The sequence below is a fragment of the Callospermophilus lateralis genome, chromosome 1 (assembly GCF_048772815.1).
Source record: "Callospermophilus lateralis isolate mCalLat2 chromosome 1, mCalLat2.hap1, whole genome shotgun sequence".
In the NCBI taxonomy this organism is placed as follows: Eukaryota; Metazoa; Chordata; class Mammalia; order Rodentia; family Sciuridae; genus Callospermophilus; species Callospermophilus lateralis.
The window spans coordinates 178,232,202-178,245,240 of record NC_135305.1 but is presented as its reverse complement, the minus strand read 5'-3'; the positions used below and the strand labels follow the sequence as shown (position 1 = coordinate 178,245,240).

At 40.7% G+C, this 13,039-nt stretch overlaps 1 protein-coding gene across 1 annotated transcript in view; it reads right to left on the bottom strand.

The window, feature by feature from the left end:
• Positions 1-13,039, bottom strand: part of Cacna2d3 (calcium voltage-gated channel auxiliary subunit alpha2delta 3) — an 870,922-nt gene that overhangs the window by 283,444 nt on the left and 574,439 nt on the right. The window lies entirely within an intron of this gene.

Genomic DNA, 13,039 nt, shown 5'->3' with positions numbered 1-13,039 from the left:
AAAAAAGAAAGAAAGCAAAGAAGATCCCAGCAGTGCCCTGAGTTAATATATGATAGGGCTTTGAAAGGTTTTATGAAGCAATGAGTCTGAGCAGATAAGATGGCTTAAACCAACAGAATCAGTCTGCATTGTTACCTTGATGGCTTGTTATCCATATCCAACTCAAATGAGCTGTTTCGGAATTCAATTGCTCGGAAACTCAAGGCAATTGTCATTAAATGTGTTGTGAATACTGCAAATGCACTCAAGTCTCTGTGTACAGGGAAACACCCACCAGAAGACAGAAGTTCTGAAATGTGTGGGCATGCAAAATTTGGTTGTTTTCATCTTTCCTTTTTGTTGCTAAGTGAAATTATTGAGTAACCACTACGGAGTCCTTCGTAGCTTCCATATCTGCATGATGGACAATGTGAAAATCAAACATAATAAAAGAGAGCAAGTTTAAGCCATACATTCATAAACTTATTCACTCAGTCACACGATGAATTTGAGTCTTGAATATGTAGGCCACATGCAAAGATAAATCAGATACAGACTCTGGGAGGTGTCACTATATGTGTTCCCTTTTTCCAAATTCCACATGTAAAATTGGTTGCTTTTTTTTTTCTTTTTAAATCATGGATGAATCAGATGGATGTGAAATTCTACACTGTCAACTTGGTAAACTCATGGCATTCATATTTTTTCCAGTTTTAAACCTATTAGAACTAATAATATCATTCTTTGCTATTAAAATTTAGATACTAAATATCTAAACCATTGTCCTCTGGGCTAGGCAAGAGTTGTAGACATAAGAGACTTGTGCATGACTGTCCTGGAATGCTGCAAAACTGGAGAGACACAGGGTAAAGATAATCATTGAATATGATAACTGGGCCATAGAAACAAAGCAGTGCAAGGTCCCCAAAGAAGACAGTACTTAAAAGACTTGAAGGAACATTTAAATACTAAGCAAATCAATGCAACTATAGAAGAATAAAATAATAATTGGCCAAGTGGAGACTGTTTTACCATTCATTCATTCATTCTGCTATTTGTGTGTATGACGTTGTGTGTACCATGTTGGGAATATCATGATTTAAATAAATACAGCCATCGGTGTGCAAAACTTAGAAACATGATTTTAAAAGGAGGCCAAGAGATATGTGATAATAAGCTGTAATGGAGAACAAGACATGGTTCTAGGAAAGGGTGACAGGTGATCCTTTTTTATTTGGAGATTCAGGGAGGAGATTTTTAATTTGATAAAGGGGGTGGATGGTACAGTGCAAATGACAAGAAGGGAAAAGATTGGAGATGTATTTTGAAACTGGAATTAATAGGACTTGTGTTTCCAACCCAATGGTGTAGGTGTCTCACAAGCAGGGTTCTGGGTTACTCTTCCTTGGTACCAACCATGGCTGTCTTCAGTGGGCCTGTCTTTCTGTTAAGTCACAGGACATCTTTGATGTACAATAAGATAGGCAGTGTAGGATCTGCATGTGGGCTTGCTTGCTTCTGAAAGTTCCGATCGCCAATGATGTATGTGTTTTGCTTGTCAAAGGTAGGTGACGAGAAGCAGTTTACAGCACAACAAAAAGACAAGCCAGGCCCACAAAGCTAGACTAAACCTAAGAGATCTAGACCAGTCCTTCATAATATTTTGGGGAATGGTGGGCTCCTCTATCAAGGAAATTCATATTCATGCATAAACAATTGTTTTTTTTCCCCCCTGGTCTGAAATCAAATTTATTGATCCATTACAGATGTTAGCCAGAAAAAAGGACCACTCATGGGACAAATTCCAGAAGCTTCCAACAGTGAAGCTAGGAGGCGTAGGAAAAAAGTTTATCAGATCTAAAAAGCTGGAGTATCTTAGAATGAAAATTGGAAGACTGGAAGGTATAAGTTTTTTTGACATCGAACCTATTTTGGCTACAGACCAGAGGGACAGGATTACACCAACGGGTGAAGGCTTGGAAGAGAGCCTTGCCCTTCCAAGAAGGATACCAAAGCACCTAAAGGGTCTGGGTAGAATTCATTTATTAATTTTTCTTTGTTTTTTTTCCTGCTTCTTAAGAAATTTGCTCTTTTTAGTTATACATGACAGTAGAGTGTGTTTTGACATATCACACACACATGGAGTCTAACTCCCCATTCTTGTGGTTGTACATGATGTGGAGTTTCACTGGTCCTGTGTTCATATATGAACAGAGGAAAGTTCTGTCCCATTCATTCTCCCATGATCAAGTTTTGATGGGAGAAATCACAGGCTCCTTGAAGTGCACACATGGCTGGTGCATTTCATAGACTTGTACATCTCCCCATCTACACTAACCCTTCCATTCTTCATTGGGAGAAGCCAAGGAGCAGATGTTATGTAACACAGTAGAAGAGGAAACCCAAACTGACATCTCCTGATGCTTTTTCCACATTTGAAAATTTATTCCACTTCTAGTAGAAACACGTTTTTTTTTGGCCAGGATATTCTGACAGTGAGACTGAACTGTAATCAACCCACCCCACGCAGAAGGAAGCTCCACGGTTCTGCTGGTGGCTTCGGGGACTCTGGGGAAGGATGGTGCTTTCAGGCCTCCAGCCAGCCTCGGTTCTGCTCTTGCTGAAATTTGTTCTGCTCCTGAACGTCTTCAACATCCTAAACGCACACTTACAACTCCCTGCCCAAGAATGCAGAGATGTACAGAACTAGAGCTTTCCCAGGCTTCCCCCCCTCCCCCCCCCCAAAAAAAAAAAAAAAACACTCTTCAAGGACTTTGGGAAAATGTAGTGGACTTTTGGCAAGATGCAGGTGTTTCCATTGTAGCAGAGCAAATAGCAAAAACTGAATAAGAACTCACTCAGTCTTGAAAACGTGCTGCCACATTGTCATCCCCTAGTTGCTTGGTTTGCTGTTCCTTCTTCTCTCAGGGGGGAAATCTGCATTTTTCCATTGGTCCCATACTCTTCACAGAGCAATTCCATTCTGTTCTCTTGTTCTGCATCCTAACAGCCCCAAATCATTTCCCTGAGGAATTCCAGCAGGTAGTCTTGAATACAGGGCTGATTTAGAGACGAACATTTGAAAATGATTGAGCACAAGAGAAGAGATTAAATTTTCCCATCTTTTCTTAGCAATGATAACCTAAAGTTCATAATGTGAGGGGAAAACAGAGGACAGTCATCCAGGTGTAGAGTGTATGCATATAATCCCAGTGGCTCAGGAGGCTGAGGCAGTAGGATTGTGTTCAAAGCCAGCCTCAGCAACTTAGTCAGGCCCTAAATAACTCAGTGAAACCCTATCTCTAAATAGAATACAAAACAGGGCTGGGGATGGGGCTAAGTGGTTAAGTGCCCCTGGGTTTAGTCCCTGGTACCCCCCGAAAAAAATAAACAAGCCAGAGTTTAGTTAAGAAATGTCTAAGAATGTCACTGTTTCCTACAGATCCCATTTGAAGCATCATATACAAAGGTGCCCCCCAGATGAACTGGACAATGTCCTGGGACATGGGTGAGCCCCAGATACCAGCATTAATGTATGAGGCAAGGATTTCCTAACTGCTCATCCTGATCCAGTTCTGAGGTTTTTCTACTACTACTACTACTACTACTACTTTTTAAATTCATTTTAAACTTAGTATTAAAACTGGACATATCAATGGAATACTGTATGATATTTGAGACATGTATTTATCATGTAATGTTTAGATCAGGTTAAACATTACTTTTTTCTCATACATTCATCAATTCTTTATGGCAAAAGTTTCAAAATCCTTTCTTCTAGCTTTCTGAAATATACAATACCTTATCACTATCTGAGTCACCCTGCTATACTACAGCACACCAGAACTTCTTGTTCCTCTATAATTATGACCTAGTACCCATTTCTCAACCTTTCCCCCCTCACTACTGTCCTCTCCCCAGCCTCTGGTAACCACCATGCTACTCTTCAATTACTATATGATCAACGTTTTTATATTCCACATATGAGCGAGATTATGTGCTACTTGTCTTTGTATGCCTGTCTCATTTCATTTAACATGATGATCTCAAGTTCCATCCATCTTTTCATGACTAGATTTCATTCTTTTTCGTGGCTGAATAGTATCTCATGATGTAGACATACCACATTTTCTTTATTCATTCATCATTTAATAGATACGTGGGTTGTTTCCATTTCTTGGCTCTTGTGAATAGTACTGCAATGAACACCGGAGTGCAGATATTACTTCAACTTACTGGTTTCATTTCCTTTGGATATCTACCCCCACAGTAGGATTGCTGCATCATATAATTCTATTTTTAACTTTCTAAGGAATCTCCATACTGTTTTCCATAATGGCTCTAGTAATTTACATTCCCACCAACAGCACACACGGGCTCCCTTTTCTTTATATCTTCGCCAATCCTTGTTATGGTTCGTCTATTTGACAACAACCATTTTAGCTCAAAAGAGTGAAATCTCATCATGGTTTTGAATTGTATGTCCCTGATGATTAGTGACATTGAGCATTTTTTCATGAACCTGGTCTTATTTTGAGAAATGTCTACGTAGGTCTTTTTTATCTTCCTGTCCTGGCCTGTCTTCAGGTCACCTTGGGCTTGTTCAACTGAGCCTCTGAAGTCTTGACCAACTTGTTGACCCCCTGCTTGACTTGTCTGACTGCTCATGGAGGTAGCCAGACTTACCATAAAAAGTCATTAAAAAGCCCCTAGTAAGTTAGATTCAGGATCCTCAATTTCCTTCAGAAAAGAAACTATGTGTATCAGGAATAGCATATGATTTCTGACATAGTGACAGCAGTTGGAGTTATACAAATTATAGGATGTGATTACAGTGTTTGCTGTGATAACACCATCAAAATCCTTTTGTGATGTCTAACACATTCAAAATGCAAATTCCAGGATATTTAAAGGCCCATCAAATAGAATTGTTATGACTTGAGATTTAAACCCAGGAATGCTGGGGTTTCTTTTACAAGTGTGATGAGCCGAGTTTTCCTTCTGTCATTTAATATAGCACAGAGAATGCTCCATGTAAGAGATCCATGCTGCCAAATTTAACGTTTCCTATCTTGGGTTGCCAATGCTATGGGGAACATAATTCAGGACAAGTTGGGCTCCAGTGTCTTCGTCTCTTAAAGCAGGCACTGTGGGAGTTTTTCAAAATTAAGTAGAAATGATATCACTCAGGCTTGTGAGAATAGAAACCACATTTCTAAGCTCCCCCAGCAATCTGGCATTCTCCAGACTATGCACCTCCAGTAAGCAGTGTATGTCTGGGTTTACTCCCTATCAGAGCAAACCTGTGTATGTGGGAGACCCGCCAATTGTGACATCAAATCCAAGAGCAGTCTCACACTCATGCAGATGACCTGGAATTGAGTTCCATTGGTGCCACTCATTACCCCAACTCCTTGGACAAATTCCTCAGTCTCCCTAAGCTTCTGCTATATCATTTGTAAAGTGAACTTAATAGGACCCACCCTTAAAGAGCACCCACCCTGGGGTGCACTTTACCTAGTCCATGATGGTAGCTCTTAGCACCCCAGTTATCCTAACGATGCTGTTCAGGCAGGGCCCACCTGACTGCACTGGTGGGGAAGGATGCTTCTGAAGAGCACCAGCGATTTCCACAGCTCGGCTTTTCCTCCAAAGCCTCCTGGTTCCAACCTTCTGGTCCCAGCCCAAGACTAGGAGCACAAAATTAAAACTACACTGAGATTTTATCTCACTCCTGTCCTAATGGCAATTATCAAGAATACAAGTAACAATAAATGTTGGCAAGGATGTGGGGGAAAATGTTCATTCGTATATCACTCATGGGACTGCAAATTGGTGCAACCATTCTGGAAAGCAGTATGGAAATTCCTCAGGAAACTCGGAATGGAACCACCATTTGACCCAGTTGTCTCACTCTTTGGCATATACCCAAAGGACTTAGAGTCAGCACACTAAGTGTCACAGCCATGACAATATTTATAGCAGATCAACTCACAATAGATAAACTATAGAACCAACCTAGGTTGCCCTTCAATAAATGAATGGATAAAGAAAATATGGTATATATATACACAATGGAATGTTACTGAGCCCTAAGGAAGAATGAAATTACGGCATTTGCCAGTAAATAGATAGAACCAGAGACTATGGTGTTAAGTGAAATAAGCCAGTCCCCCAAAACCAAAAGCTAAGTATTCTCTCTGATATTCAGATGCTGATTTACATTAAAGGGATGGGAGGAGTGGGAGGAAGGAAGGGAGGATGGGAGTGGGAAAGAAAGTAGAATGAATCGGACATGATTGTCCTATGTTCATATATAAATACACAGCCAGTGAAACTCTGCATCATGTACAACCACAAGAATGGGAAGGTATATTCCATGTATGTATGATATGTCAACATACATTCCACTGTCATTCTAATACATTCTGGCATTGTAATTACTCCATACTGTAGTCATTTCCAAATGTATAGCCATAATGACTCCCAAGATAACAAGGGGCGATGACATCCTTAAACCTTTGTTTGATGTTTACTTTTTCTTCAATCCTGAGCCTGGCATGGAACTTGCAGGCAGCTAAAGGTAGACACACCCCCTGGATCAGAGGCCTTCAGGGGCCAAGAGGGAAGGTGACTCTGGATGACTTTCTGCCTGGGAAGTAAGACACATACATGGTCCAATCTTTTTCCTTTTCTTTTGGAGAGTGTCAGAATTTGGCCTGTCTAAAGTAAAAGAAATGCAGAATTCCTTCCCCAAGACTCTGTGTATGAAACAACAAAATCACATTGTTATTCCGGATTGTTAGTTGATAATGATTAGCATTTATCAAGAGCTTGCTACGTGCTGGGCAGGATGCTGAGCAACATTATCTTTCTTAAATCTTCACAACTCAATGAGATCAGCACCATTATTATTCCCACTTTACACACAACAAAAGAAATCTTGAGAGTACATAATAGCACTGATATTGGTATGCAATTTATTGTAGAATGCTTCAGTATAGACAGTGTGATAGAAAAGTAGGTGCTAATTTTAATCTTTATCTCAGAGGTGGTCTATTGCCCTCATCAGGAATACCCTTTACGACTACTATTTAATCAAAAGGCTTCATTTCTGACCAACACCAGAGGTTGTTAACAACCAAAACAGACAGTAGAAATGGATTCCAATGGGTAAAATTGGAGGTGTCCAATCTATATGGGTTCAATATATTGCAGGGGTCTTGCCTTTCTCTGAATGAACCTACATAAGGACTTTGGGAGCTCTCTCTTTGAAAATAGTGCCCCAGCCTGATTTTTAAATAATGTTGCCTTCAGCTGTTGACTCAGGCCTGTAGGTCACTTGAGTCCAAATAGAAGGTAAACACACTGCTGCCAATAATCCATCTGCTCTGATGCAAGGTGTCATCAGAACCCTGAATAGAAGAAAGGACTGGGATTTGGGAATTTTCAGAGCATGTGGCTTTTGTGTATGCTTGCTCATACATGTCTGTATTGATGGCAGAATTGGCCTGGGACTTCTTTCCTGATGGCCTGGTAATAAGATTGTAAGGGGAATAATTAGAGCCTTGTAGCTAAATGCTGGCTGATGCAAAGAATGGCCCCAAATTACTTAACAATTATAAATTATCTAATTGGCTTTGATTGATCACTGCAGGAACTTCAGCTGTATTTTTAAAAACTGAAAATTATGACACCCTAGTGCCCACTATAGGGACTGATCCTGAGCATAATAGATATCTGGTCAATAGATAACAAGGTCATCCTACATCTGGTTCCACAAAGGCCACTAAAACAATGATGGCTAAAGAGTAGGCACACTGGTTGGCTGCCCAGCTGGCAGAGAGGGAATATAGTCTATCTCCATAAGAGAACCACAGAGTCCGAACATTCAGCCTTATGTTGGTTTATCATCGCAAGAGAAATGGGAAATTGACAAATTCAATCTAGATTCCATGAAGTCTGGGGAAATCACTAGACCTTACAAAAATGTACATCTCTGCCAGTATAGCAGAGGCTGCCGTGAATGTGTGTACTGTGTCCAAGGCACAGCCCTCTCTCAATGTGTTTCTGCATTCCCAGCCACCAATTTTCCTTTCCAAGTTTGTTCTTGTTTGCATTCTGTTGTTCTTGGTTGAAAAATCTGTTCTTAATCATATTAATAGCTAAAATTAAGATTATTTTAACCTTTAAATAACTTGTGTTTAACAAAACCACAGTTCTTTCTAAAAAAAAAAAACCCACACATTTTAATAACAAAATAGTCAGTAATCTCATTTTTCCAAGTTTATTTTTAACACAATACAGTTTTGTTTCCTATGCATTGTCATGCAGTGATCGATATTTCCTAACTTGAGAATTCTATGCTTTACATAACAGAAAACTAAATAAGAAGCAGATTGTCAAGTGCTAAGATGGCAGACAGCTGCCAAAATTCTATGATTTCACCCTAGCGTGGGTCCCTTAGTATTCTGTTGCAAAAATCAAAATATTAATTCATTAAGGATTGCTTAGCATCTTCTTCAGGAAACGCACTACCATTCTATCATAATATCAGACTTTATGGGAATTTTCCTTTCCAATCTGACCCAGCGTAATTGGCTTGGCCTGAATAAGGACGGTAATTAGAAGCAGATAGCATTTATATTTTTTGGTGGAGAACTGAGTGCTAATGTTAAAGAAGCTTCATGGATCTAAATATTTTTCCTGGCCTCTCCCAATATCAAGTTTCTTTGGAGTCTACGTAAATTACGATGATGCCCTACCAGGAAAAAAAAAAAATCACATTCCACACTTCATCCATAAACCATATCTTTAGCAAGAAAACCACTGTTAGGAACTTTTCCATCAGCCCCAAGTACTATAGCATAAACAATATGCCTTAAGCAATCAACCATTTCCCAACATATTGCATATAACAATAATGCATAGAGAAAGAGTGTTGCAGATATCTGGTTCATTCCTAAAGTTTTCCCTGTTTTTCCATCTAACATCAGTGACTGCTACTCAGTGGATAAAGCTGGCAACCATACAAATCAGTTGCTTCAGACCTGAACTTGATCACTCAGCTAAGTTTATAAAAGGAAGGACAAACATGACAAGATTTTGGACACTGTTCTTGGTGCCATGATTGGCCTCATAGCCAGTATTCTTGGTTACTTCTCTGATTCTTGGGTCTTGTTGTATAATTGTAGGAAAAGTGTAAAGGGAGAGCAGGAGAAATAAACCTTAGAAAGTAGCTATCAGAGACAGAAGGTGAGGTGAAGCCTGGGTTGCTTGCTTAGCTTCTGTGAGTTCACACTAAGTACCAACCATGTGGCAGACACAGTTTTAGGTTCTAGGGTTACAACAAGACTTCGCCTTACATTATAACAGCTTCTATTATTCTTGGTAAGAAATAAACAAGAAAATAATTTTTAAAGAGGGGGAAGGCACTTAATTAAAATAATGGTAAATGATCATGATTCCTGCAAAGGAAACTCACAGAGATCTGAGACAGAAAGTCAAGGGGCACAAAAAGGGTTGCACTTTAGCTGCAATGTAGAACATGGGCAATAGCCTCTCCCCAATATAGGAGGAGGGCATCAAAGTAGTCATTCCAACTGAGAAGGAGAGGCCTGTAGAAGAGCCCAGAGAGCCCAGGGAAAGGGAAAAAGTATGGGGTGTTGAAGCAACTAAGAAATTACCAGTATGGTATGGGGTGAGGTGGCACTATAATCCCAGCAGCTCTGGAGGCTGAGGCAGAAAGATCACAAGTTCAAAGGCAGCCTCAGCAAAAGCAAGGGGCTAAGCAACCCAGTGAGTCCCTGTCTCTAAATAAAATACAAAATAGGGCTGGGGGTGTGGCTCAGTGGCTGAGTGCCCCCTGAGTTCAATCCCCATACCTATTCCCCCTCAAAAAAATTACCAACATGGCTGAAGTTCTGAGAGCAAGGCAGACTGGATGGTGATGGTGGGGTTCTGTTGACCATGGTAAGACCCTTGGAAGCAATACACAAAAAAAGTACATCAAAAGCCAGGAAATGCAAAACCTATATAAAGATTAATTTCAAGGATTCCCTAAATGTCCATTATGTATCCAAAACCAGGTATGATTCCAACAATGCCAAACCCTTTGAAAACTTTCCCTTATAGTTAACAATGGACAAAAGTATGATTAATTTTATCTTAACAATGACATGGTCGGTATGAAGTCACCTTTGCTCTTTAGAATGCCACTATCTAGCTCCTCAAAGCATGGACACATGAATTCAGGCCTTCTTAATAGTAGCCAATGCTTCCTGAGGTTAGTGGTGATGGGCACTTGAAAGAGTAGTACTGTCACATGGAGAAGAGGAATCCACTGACTGCGCATGTAAGAAAGAAGGCCTTGAGCAATGTGTGTGATATGTTGGAGACGATGCTACTCTTACCTAACAGCTACAAAGTGCAGATATTTTCAGATGCTCTTGAACTTTAAGATCTCAATTCTATGAAAGTTCATACATCCAAATATATAGGTACACCTACCATGGTGCCTGGCTCTGTATTGCAGATGCTACATTTGAAAACATGTTCCCTTTCCCCTCTGTATTGCAGACACCATCCTCCTCAAGGAGTTCATAGTTCAGTGGGATAAACAATACATGCAGATTTCTTGATAGAATACAGAAGTTCTAGGATGGTGCTCAATGTTAGGAAGCCGCGTGAGGGCTCCATTATAGATTTGGGGTCCATCTGAGGAAGTCAGGAAGCATCTGTGTGGAGATGATAATGACATGGAGAGCATAGGATAAGCATAGAGCCTTCCAGATGGGATGAGAGGAAGACGCTGTTTCTCGCAGCGGGAACAGCATGTGCAGTGGTCTGAGTAAGAGAGAACATCAGGCTGGTTCTTGAGACCACATGAATATGTGACTAGGGCCAAGCTGAATGGGAGCATGGAATGAAGAAAGGCCATGTTGAAAGAAGCAATGTGGAGCCTGGTTATCAACTGCTTCAAATGCTTGGGACTTAGGACCCCCTGGAAGGTTTTGACCCAGTGGTTATCATACCATACTTTAATTATCCTCTAATTTATAAGTTGACATTAAAAATAACTCAACTGGAGGGAGCAGTGGTGCATGCCTGTAATCTCAGTAGCTAGGGAGGCTGAAGCAGGAGGATCACAAGTTCAAAGCCAGCCTCAGCAACTTAGCAAGGCCCTGAGCAACTCAGTAAAACTTTGTCTCTAAATTATATATAAAAGGGGCTGGGGATGTGGCTCAGTGATCAAGTGTCCCTGGGTTCAATCCCCAATACTCCACTCCCCCCAAAAATAGTTCAAGTGTTTATAAAGCTCTTTCAAACTAGGTTTTCTAAAGCTTTTCAGAGTCAGAGAGAAAAAAAAAATCATTTAACTTGATCTCACCATGACCCTGCCCTGATAAAGTACAAGGACAGTGCTTCCCATTGATTTGATTCCGTCCATTGGAATACCAGGGGAGATTCACTGATAAAAGGTAAGTTTGAACCCTGTCTTTCTTAAAGGAAGGACCCTTCATGTGGAAGCAAATGCTGCTTTAACAGTGGGCTCAGACAGAGAGAAGCAGGCTGTGGGGTGAATACCCTATCCTTGCTTCACCTCGGGTCACTTTTCATTTGATCCTTCAGAGAAACAATCAATGACAAGAGTATTTAATAGTCTGTTCCAACACCGAAAAGATGTTGCTATTCCAGGTTCTCTCATTAAACATAATGGACATTGATTTGAAAACATATTCCCTTTCCCCGAATAAACTGCTGTCCACATTTTTCCTCTTTTTGTTCAGAACAAGAGAGAATTTTCCCTGAGGAACTGGCACTGAGCATCATGTTTGGTTTGGACATCTAATGGGAGTGCACATCACCAGCAGAAAATGGTTAGAAGGTGCCTATGATTGCCATACCATACACGAGTGGCTTTGAAAGCCACCAAGACAAGAGCAGGCAAAGGAAACTTGTAAAAAGAAGCAGGTTAAGACCCTAAGGCAGGTGAAACAGTCTTGTCCACAACATCTTTGAGCTTTGGCCTCCGAGATGATACACTTATACTTGGCACATCAATTCTTTTGGAATAAAAGACTTGAATATTTCACATGGAGAAAAATCTTGTGTACCACAAGAGAGGAGAAACTGGCAGCTTCCATCAAACCACAGGCTGATTCTCTGGGATTATTTTAATTGTTCTTCATGCTGGTAATAAGAGGAATGAATGTGTTCATTTCGATCAAAACCATGTCAAAGCATGAGAATCAGCTCTGAGAATCTAAGCTGCCCAAATATCTGGGCCATGAAGAGGGAAAAAAGCAATACAGATTTGGTTGTAGATACCTCCCTTAATTTTCCAAAGGCACTGGGAGAGGGGTTCCTGCCACCCATGCAGCCAGGATAGTATATGTAGGAAAGTCAAGGCGGGTAGAGGAATGGACTGGGGTCAGGGGCTCACTTGTTGCGAAAACTTGGGCTAAAAAGAGGCTTTGACCTCAGAGAACAGGTGAGAAGATATGCTCCTGAAGATTAATGCTAGAGCCTATTTGGGATGGAACTTGCAGAAGCTTGCCCAGAAAAACAAAGGTCTAGAAATGCCAGCTCCTTCAGATTCCAAGCATTGTCTCTTATCCATACATCTTTCTTACAGAAACTGTTATGGACCTTCCTGTCTGATCTATTTCTATCACATGATCCTTCCTGAAACACAGCTGATTAGATAAGAAGTAGACTTCAGGGGCCTCAGTGGAATCATGGGCCATAGTATATGATGCAATTTGCTCAGAAATGTAAATTCATATATAGAGAGTTCATCTCTGTCGTGTTTGAACCAGACATCATGAAAGGCCAGGGCCTGGAGGAAATCTTTTTTTTTTTTTGCACCAGGGATTGAACCCAGGGGGTGCCTAACCACTAAGCCACATCCCCAGATCTGTTTTTGTATTTTATTTGGAGATAGGGCCTCGCTGAGTTGCTGAGGGCTTCACTGAGTTGCTGAGGTTGGCTTTGAACTTGTGATCCTTCTGCCTCAGCCTCTTGAATACCACCGAGGGATTACAGGTGTGTGCCACTG